This window comes from Urtica dioica, chromosome 6 (genome assembly GCF_054948205.1).
Source record: "Urtica dioica subsp. dioica isolate 48M chromosome 6, U.dioica_male_clone48M_v1_H2, whole genome shotgun sequence".
Classification (NCBI taxonomy): domain Eukaryota; kingdom Viridiplantae; phylum Streptophyta; class Magnoliopsida; order Rosales; family Urticaceae; genus Urtica; species Urtica dioica.
Genome location: NC_142761.1, coordinates 1,145,583 through 1,156,244, shown reverse-complemented (window position 1 = coordinate 1,156,244; position 10,662 = coordinate 1,145,583). Strand labels below are relative to the sequence as shown.

The window sequence follows — 10,662 nt, the reverse complement described above, 5'->3', positions numbered from 1 at the left end:
AATGTATGTTATTGATATAGGCTACGTTTGTTTGGGATTAAAAAGCCTTGTTTTTGTTTTTAGAAAAAACAAAACTGTTTATCCGGTGATTGGCAAAACAATTTTTACAAAAAATTTCAAAAACGTTTTTAGATTTTGTACATGAGATAGAAAAGCTAGGATTCTTAACTTTTAGAAAAAGTGTTTTTAAGTTTGCTATATAAATTACTGTAATATCATCGTAAAAAATATTATTTATATATATGTATATAAATAAGCATATCAATAATTATTATTTAATTATTAAGAACATGACTATTTTAGTTTTTTACTATAATATATTTATTTTACCAAACGCAAAATCAGTTTTTGGTACCAGAAACAACTGTTTTATAAACAGTTTACCAAACACTTTGTCATTTTTTGAAAAAAACAGTTTTTTATAAAAGCACTATTTTTTAAAAACAAAGCTATGTCAAACGGGGCCGTAGTATAATATAGCATTAGTAATTATGATTATAAAATAACATTAAAAAATTACACAAAATATATTGATGAGAGAGAGAGAGGAAAAAAACAATATATATATAAAAAAAAAATACAAAATAGATTGGGAAAAAACAAAAAAAAAAACGAACCAATGAAATGTGGAGACACATATAAGGTGAAGGGAAATAAATATCAAAGAGAAAAAGAAAGATAATCTAATAAAGAAAATATAAAACTAATATACACTCAAAATAATGTATGTTATTGATATAGTATAATATAGCATCAGTAATTATGATTATAAAATAAATAAAATTATACAAAATATATTGATGAGAGATGGAGAAAAAAAAAACAATATACATAAATTTTTTTATACAAAATAGATTGGAAAAAAAAAACCCCCCAAAAAGGCAAAGGCAAAAAGAAAAAAGAAAAAAAAAAAAAAAAAAACCCAACCGGCAAAGGCAAAGGAAAAAAAAACAAACTAAAACTAAAAGGCCGCCACGTGTCGCCTCCTGGAGACGTCACGTGGCGGCCCCAGAATTAAAGTTAGGGGAGAGTTCCTCTTTATTATCTATGTTATATATATATATATATATATTATTTTCAACAACTCGCGAATTAACAAAAAAAATTTTTTTTTTTAGTTGGGGCATTATCGGCCAGGATTACATGATATATTAGCAGTGCAAAGCGCAGGTGGCACTATCGATCAAGATTATATAGTAGGTGACACTATTGGCCAAGATTACATACTTATTAGAATAAATTCTAGAGGGCATGCATTTCTGCATCTCATGGGGGTTTGAACCCATGACCTCTCCGTCGAGGTGAGTGTGAGATTACCGCTAGACCAAGCTAGCTACCACCAAAAAATTATTATTGTTAATTTATCCAATAGACTTTTCAATTCGTCCAACTGCTTTCTTCTCTTTTTTCGACAACCCCTCGAGATAAAATTAATACCGACGCTATTTTCTAGTGCCCTGGAACTTAGATACTGAAAGAGTTTTTTAATTATGTTTATAATGAATGTTTTATTACAAATCGTGCTAATGAATTTTTGATATTTTTAGTTAAGTGATGTTCTACACCAAATACATATTCGGTGACTGAATTCATATTTTTTACTGTTTTAAACTTCCGCCCCACAATATTATCTTTTCTTGTTCTTATGCCTATTGGAATTATAGAACGATAATCTTTTTCTCAAATTTCACAAAATATCATGTTTTAATTTCTATAACAGTTCCCAATAAGGTGACATCTTTTATTTGGCGAGCATATTATCCACTGCCACTGGACTTTACAAATGCAAGATCATTCAATCACCAAAATGCAATATATGCTCTTGGACCCTGGAAAACAGTAGGTCACATCCTCATTCATTGCAAATTCGCAAAAGAAATTTGGAGGACCTCTACCATTAAGCTAAGTTTCAAGTCGCTTTATAATCTTAACTTTGATGACATCATACACTCGGTCCACTTTTCTCTTAATATAAAAAGACTTCTCTTTGTTCCTTTGTATCTCTTGGTCTATATGGAATGCAAGGAATAAAATGATCTTTGAAAACATTAAGAAAGACCCTTACCAGATTACTTCGTGGACGTCAAATTTTCTTCTTGAATTTCATTATGCCCAATCCAGACACTCATCTTATGTTAGCTTGCCGAGCGGTCCTGATCCCAAACAGGACCGCTCCCAAGCAAGATGGGTACCCCAAGTTGCGACCTCTACAAGCCCAACGTCGATGCATCAATTCCAACAAATTCTAACTTCGTTGGAGTTGGAGCTGTTATTCGCAATTCTTCGGGACTGGTCATGGTTTCATTTGCTCAAAATCTCTCAGGCAAATTCACGGTCAAAGAAGCTGAAGCTCTCGCTCTCAGTTACGGCTTATCTTGGGCTTTGGACGTGTTTCTGCCAATCCACTTTGTGGAGTCAGATGCTAAGACGGCGATGCAAGCTTTGGAGAGGAAATCTTCTTTCAAGACTGAGTTTGGTTCCATTTTGTCTTATATATCTAGTTTACTGTCTAACTTTCCAGGAGTAAAGTTGTCTCACATCTATAGGGAAGCCAACATGGCAGCCCATGGGTTAGCAACTTACGCTATTTCCATAGATGATAAACTCGTTTGGTTGGAGGATTTTCCTCCTTCGATAGAGTCTCTAATTAATCAAGAACGTTTGTGATTAATAATAGATTTCTACTTTTCAAAAAAAAATTATTATTGTTTTTAAACTAAAAATGAAAAATAAAAATAAGAAAAATAGAGTAAATTGAAGACTTTTAATTGTATTAAATTAAATTTAGTAAAATCGTTGTCAATGATTTATAAAAAGTAACAAAAGGTAGAAAAAAAAAAACTCTTTTATGATTCAAATTTTTTCAAAATATTGCATGTTTTCTTATCTGTCAGATTTCTTTGAAGTATTATGGAGAAAAAAAATTTAGGTAAATAAAAGTTGAAGTTAAATTTTGATAAAAGAAATTAAAAAAAAAAGATATAGAGAAATAGAAAGTAAGAAAATTTTCTTATATTTATACTAATGATATATATTGTTATGCTAAATTGCAAAAGTGTATTATATATCAAACAATAACATATAAAATCTACGTGTAATATTAATACCACATAGTTTTTCCAAGAATATATATATATAATAATATATACTCAAAATAATGTATGTTATTGATATAGTATAATATAGTATTAGTAATTATGATTGTAATATACATAAAAAAAATTATACAAAATATATTGATGAGAGAGAGAGAAAAAAAAATTAATATACATAAAAAAATTATACAAAATATATTGATGAGATAAAAAAAAAAATTAAAAGTCGAAAAAAAATTAAAAGCCGAAAAAAAATTAAGGACGTGACGTGACGTCGTCAAAATGAACGTGAGAGAAGACGTGCTCTTTATTATCTATGTTATAGAAATGACGTACATTCATATTAAAAACTTCAGCAATAATAATTAGGGGCATATAAATTATTAATCTTGTCTTACAAATGTGGTGTCCATTTGTTGAAATTATATCTGTAAAAATCATTTTAAAGGAAACTACAATTAAAAATAAATAAGGATAAATTTATACTCATGCCCCCTAAACTTTTGACCATTTAACAACGTAGTCCCAACTTTTATTTTTCTTACAGCGTCGCCCTTAAACTTTCATATTCTTACAAATTTAGTCATTCTGTCAAATTTTTTTTCTATATTCCGTCTATTTTAACTTGTTTAATCGACATATTACAACTTGAATATTTAAAATTACCTATATATCATTTATTTAATTATTTTATATTTAAAATTAATAAATTAAAATTAAAAAATTTCATTTTTCATTTTGTTTGTTGTTTTTTTTTAATACATTTTTTTATACATTTCCATTATACTTTTTTTTTCCATGATTATAGAAAATTAATAATAAATAATAATTCATTTTTAAAATTCATTTTTATTAAAAATTCATATTTAACATAATTATTTTATTTTTATTTATTTTTTATATAATAAATAATAATTTTTAATAATATTAAATAATTATAAAATCAATATTTTTTTGTTATTTTACAATTTTGTCCCTGTTTAAATAGTCACATGTCAATCACACAGGCAAAAATGGATGGATTTTTGAGAAAAATAGACAGAAGGACTAAGTTTGTAAGATTGTCAAAGTTCAAGGGTGACGCTGTAAGAAAAATAAAAATAAGGACCACGTTGTTAAATGGTCAAAACTTCAGGGGGTATTTATGTAATTTATCCTAAAAATAATAATGGCTTTCATAAATACTAAATGCATTAATGTTGATAATACAAGTAAATTTGTATCTGGTACTTAAAAAGAAAAAAGTTCGGGTATGCCAAGTTGCCAACGAACATATATATTTATAACACTTTCAAAGGAGAGTTCTATAATCTATTACATATATGTAAAATAATTTTCCAATTATTGCAATATCTTTTATACTATCGCTCCAAAATATATAGAGTAATGAATTTTTTTTATCCGTTTCATTTTAATTATTTACAGAAATTATGTGTCAGCTATAAATGTATTTTAACGCATTGTTTATCTTAATTAATTTTTATTCAAAATACCGTCACTTCAAATTTTAAGTTGATAAAACTGAAATTAAATAATAATATGATTTAAATGGCGTTAAACTATTAATTGAAAATTTTAATATATTAGTAAAAAAATATCACGCTAAATAAAAATTATGAAATATGCATGGAAAAACGGGAACTCACATTATGTTATTTAAACAAATCTTTGGTTTCATAGTCATTAGATTTTTAGCGTAATCCGTATTATTTACTTATTTTAAAACGGACATTATTTTACATTTGTTTTATAATTTTCATTCCCAAATCCCAACTAACTTAATAGATAATATGATCTTCCACACAAAACGTAAATATTTTTTTAGTTTTTATTGTTATTTGGAATTTCTGTATATAACGTTATTTATGATCCACAAGGTATCAATGTGCATGTGTGTGTAGTTAAAACTTGAAAGTGAAACCAAATGGTTAATGCACACGAGACGAATGTAATTCTGTATTTACAACGAAAGAGTATAATTCAGGTATAGAATATACACATAGATTATTATTCTGTTTTTATGCGTTTGAAAGACTTTTTTCACCCATTTATTACTTTCCATGCCTAAAAATTAGGTATAAAAAAAAAAGGTAGAGATATTTTGGTATTAGCGACTTCGAAGTCGAACTAGTAAATATAATTTGTCACTTAGCTGGTCTTGGTCCCCTAGACTTTAAGTTCGATTTCTAAACTAGTTTTTTCCTATTGATTTGATAATCTTATCCCATTTTATATAACTACTGTTTGGAGTCGCTGACATATAGGCTCTCGTAGCTCAGTTGGTTAGAGCACCCGTTTAGTAAGCGGGAGGTCTTGAGTTCAACTCTCAACGAGAGCATTGCATTTGGTTTTATTGTTTTTCTAAACATGACATGATTAAACGACAAAGATATATTTAAGAGACTATAACATCAATAAATGTCTTTTATACACATAAAATGAAAATAGTGGAACATTTTTTTTTATTATTTAAACAGTGAACACTTGTTTTCCTTTAGTTTTTTTTTAGCTCAAATACTCATTCATAGATGATTACGTGATTTTCCTTTTGATCTATGAACCAAGTTTGTTAGTATGGTCCTCGAATTCATACCACTTTTAGATGATGAAATATATTTTCCCTAAGAAACTTAAAGTATTATTGTTGAACTAAAATTACTATTTTAATTTCATAAAACTACTAATTTATTTATGATTTAACCTGAAAAATAAATATAATTATAAACTGTTAGAGTAAAATTGTGTTTTAATGAAATTTTTAAAATTATACGTAGGTTATTTATGTTATATAAATATATTATTAAGCTGATCTAAATGTTAGATTTGATTAAAGAATTCAATATTTAAAAAAAAAAAATGCTACAAAATTGATAATTTGATGATTATTTTATTTTTGAAAGTTACTATATAGACCAAAATAATACCCATAAAATTTAGAGATTATTGATAAACCTATAAGTCATTTACCTGTGACGAGTACTTTAGTGTCATGGAATCTTGTTGTGGAATGTAGTCATGTACAATGCGTCAATGCTGTTTGCATTTCTAAAATAAATAAATAAATGTTTTTTTTTTTTTTTTTGGCAATTAAGACATTAGTCTAATAGTTCACAATTTTTTTTTAAAGCTAAAGTTTCATTTTATTAAAAAAAAAAATCGGCTATGCCAAAGTTAATTAAATTAAATGTACTTGGGCTAAATCCTTTAAAAGAAGTAGATGATTGACTAGTTCCACCAAATACTTGTTTTTTTTTTTTTTGTTTTTTTTTACTATATAGACCAAAAACAATACCCATAAAATTTAGAGATTATCTAAACCTATATAAGTCATTTAACGAATACTTTACTGTCATGGAATCTTGTTGTGAAATGTAGTCATATACAATGCGACAATGCCGTTCGCATTTCTAAAATAAATAAATTTTTTTTTTTTCAATTAAGACATTAGTCTAATAGTTCATCATTTAAAAAAAAAAAAAAAAAAAAAAAAAAGCTCAAGTTTCATTTTACTATATAGACCAAAATAATACCCATAAAATTTAGAGATTATCTAAACCTATAGATAATTTACTTGTGACGAGTACTTTACTGTCATGGAATCTTGTTGTGGAATGTAGTCATGTACAATGCGACAATGCTCTTCGCATTTCTAAAATAAAAAATGTTTTTTTTTTTTTTTTTTGCAATTAAGACATTAGTCTAATAGTTCACAATTTTTTCTAAAAAAAAAGTTCAAGTTTCATTTTATGAAAAAAAAATTCTGCTATGCCGAAATTAATTAAATTAACTGTACATGGGCTAAATCCTTAAAAAGAAGTAAATGATTTACTAATTCTACCAAATACTTTTTTTTTTTTTTGTCACAAGTAGTAGTAGTAGTTTCAATACTTTTTACAAAAATAAACCAATTCATAGTTTTAGAGATTTCTATTAATAGGTTCCATGTCAAATGTCCATATTACCCTATCATTTCATATTTTTTTTTCTCATTTATTTCTTTTTCATTTCTACACTTCTTTTTCTCATTTTTTCCCTTTTTCCTCGAGTACTCTCTCTCTCTCTCTCTCTCTCTCTCTCTCGTACGAGAAACAAGCCCAAAGAGAGCTAGAGGCCTAGCCGAGATGCCCGCTGTGCGAATCCTCGTCAGAATCTCCTCTACGACCTCTAGCGACGAGTCTCGACTGAGAAAAACCGCCTCCGGAAACGAGCCTCCACCTCCGGGGTGGGAGATCATGTTCGGGATCCGACAACACTCTGATCAAGGAGAAACTCGGCTGGGCTCCAACCATTAGATTGAAGGTAAAAAAAATTATCTTTTTAACCTTTTTTTTTTTTTTTTCCTATTCTCTAGGGTTGTGAGATTATGTCAAGTTTGATACTTATTTTGTTTTTAGGGTTCTTCAGGATGGGCTGAGATTCACATACTACTGGATCAAGAAAAGTAGAAGCCACAATATAGTTTTTTTTCTTCTTGTGGCTATGAACAATAATTAGTTTCTGAAGAAGTTGATTCTGGCATCCTTTTATGATGATGGTTTCAAGGAAAGCTTTCATGCATCCAATGGCTTTTCAAAAAAAAAAAAAAAAAAAAAGTCATCCAAGTTGTTGTCTCGAAGATCATATTATTAGCATAATAGCATTGTAGTCCTGTTTTCCGTTGCAAATAAAATGCCTTATTCGTCTATTTTGTCTTTGAACATTTTCTTTATTTTTTGGCTAAATCAATTGCCACCCATGCTTGAAGACAAGGGTCATTCATTTGCTGAAAATGACGAATGAAGAGCCAAACAATGGTGACACATTTGATAAATTTTGTCATATATTTCAAGAATCGGATTGCAAGTCTTTTGCTGATTTTTTTTTTTAGCTGGAATCATCATATGTCTACAAATTCGATAATTATAGACATATATATCTACAAATATCTAATCGAAATTTTAAAAATTGTAGACATGTATGTATGTCTACAAATTTATGTACTTATAGACATATACGTCTACAATTATAGAAATTGTAGACATAAATTTTTGGACATAAAGAGTTTGTTCCTCACCGGCACCGGAGGGCTCCTCGTGTTGGTATGGATTCCGACGATGATAGTGGAGGCGTAGGCCGGACGACACAGTGACGGTGTTGAAGGAGAGGGTCCGCATGGCGGAACTGTGATGGGCGGCGGAGGAGATGACGATGAGGGAGGTGGGATCGAAGAGAGAGAGAAAGAGAACTGAGAGAAAAGAAAAAGAAAAAAAAAACATAAAAAGAAAGAAAGAAAAAAAAATATAAAGAAAACAAATTTAAGGATAAAATGGACATTGTCCATTAGACATACTACTAGAAGTGTCTAAACTATACTTTAGTTTATTTTGGTCAAAAGTATTGAAACTATTGTTACTTTTGGCCAAATCCCTTTTTTTTTTGTCTCATACATGCATTGAGCAATTTATAAGCATTAGTCTCATTATTTTCAACAGTAGGCTTCTACGAGTTATGATATTTGTTGCCAAACTATTGTCTCCTTTTAAAATATTAAATTATATGTAAATTTAGACCAAACTATTTGTGGGGGTATAAAAATAATTTTTTATTATTTATTGGGCTTCGGTTCGACCAAAGGCCCAATAAATGATCCAGTCCGGCTCAATGAGAAAATGCCGAAACCAAATTCACAGAGAAGTCATCCGGTTCGCTCGTACTGACCTAGCCAAGTAACGAAGTCGTGGTCAACCCGCAATCTCGCCGAGAAGATCGGATCTAAGCTTTGACCAGTCTGCGATGTGGCGAGGACGAGTTGATCAACACGTGTCCAAGAGATAATCTTTTATTCGCTTATAAATAATGACTGTTGTATTCATTTTCGACAGACCAACTTACGTAACATAATTATTTATTATTCAAATTCTCTCGGTCATTTGTTGAGTTCGCTCACTTGAGTTCGATACTTCGGCTCTTGTAAACATCAGATATAAATAAAAGATTACTCTTTTATTATTTCGTATTAATATTCTTTTTAGTATCATTTGTTTCTTATACGAAGTCTTCTGAGACTCATTAAATAAATCAAATAAATATATCTTATATAATATTTGTGATTGTTGAGATTTCGACATTAACATTTTGGCGCCGTCTGTGAGAAAAGTTCAGAAAGACCAATATTGAAAGAAACAATCTTTCTAAAAAAATATATATCATGTTTTCCACTCCGACTCACTACTAATCGGGAACGGAAATCCCTGCGGGGATCAGGGCGATCCTGAATATGTTAAACAAGAAACTTGAAAATCAAGAGGAGACCAATCGAGCCCTCAATGCTCGTCTTGACTCCCTCACGACCCGTTTGAACACCCCGGATCCATAAACTGGATCCGGCGAAATGAACACCTCTGAATCAGCTCGGAATGCAACGTCAACCGTACAAACGAACCGAGCTCTTCCTCCAGGCGTACGATTGGACTTCACCGAGATCTAGGTCTCCCAGGGAATAGATCAAAGCTCCTATCCGAATTTTCAGTTCGGCGAAACTTCTACTGAGACTACCCAGGAAGCTCTAAACGATCTGGTCGGGCTACCCCCACCTCCGCCGACTGTAACGCCCCTCGAATCCTTTCCAGCGAACTCTGTGCCTCGCCCCTCTCTGACCTCGCCAACATTCGTCGCCCAAGTTACAGGCAAACAGAATCAGACCACGACATGACCAATCGAAGTCACTACCATCACGCCAATGCGTACAGGATATCACTATTCGTGGAATAGTGATCCCAGCATGAATGAATTTGAAAGATTCAAGGAATCCATGGAAGCCGAACTGAAGGCTGTCCATTCCAAGTTTCACAGTGCAACCAGTTCGGTCTCTGAAATAGACCGGCTCGTTGACGAAACAAGAAGGACTCCTTTCACAAAAAATATTATCGATGTGTTCATCGGTGATGCGGGGAAAGTTCGCCTCTCGCACGACAATGGCACCTCGAACCCGAAGGCTTATATCATGTCATTTAGAATCATGCTTCTCTCTTTTGAGTTTTTGTTTTGTTGTTTTTTTTTTTCGCGCTCTCGCAAGAGCGTACTTTAAACTATGAGAAATTGACAGCAATAATACCATTTGCTTGTCAATTACCAGAAATAAACAAAAACTAAAATATTGACACATTTAGTATCAAATTGTTCACGAACTCCAACCAGTTTGTGACCAATGTGTCACGAAATCAACCCAGTTCGTTACCGATTTAATAATAAATGTGTCAATATTTGAGTTTTGGTTGATTTTTGGTAAGTGACATGTAAATGGTGTTATTGTTGTCAATTTCTCTTAAACTAATTACTAATTAGAAAAAGATAAGGGTTATAATGAGAATTATCTCTCCTCGTTTTGATCTTTATTACAGAAAAAACAAGTATCCAAAATTATGATAGACCATTTCTCTATTTTAAGTTCTTTTAAAAATAAAAGAACAAAAATATTACTTTGTGATTTCGTCATCCTTTAACCATAAAGAATGATAATGATAATGATAACAGTTCATAATAATAATATGAAGTCGGTCATAGATAAAAAGAAATCCCATATATAAAC

At 30.2% G+C, this 10,662-nt stretch overlaps 1 non-coding gene across 1 annotated transcript; it reads left to right on the top strand.

The window, feature by feature from the left end:
• The first annotated feature begins 5,359 nt into the window (after nt 1–5,359).
• Nucleotides 5,360–5,433, top strand: TRNAT-AGU (transfer RNA threonine (anticodon AGU)). The gene has a single exon. It is a non-coding gene; the product is annotated as a tRNA-Thr (tRNA).
• Nucleotides 5,434–10,662: the final 5,229 nt, after the last annotated feature.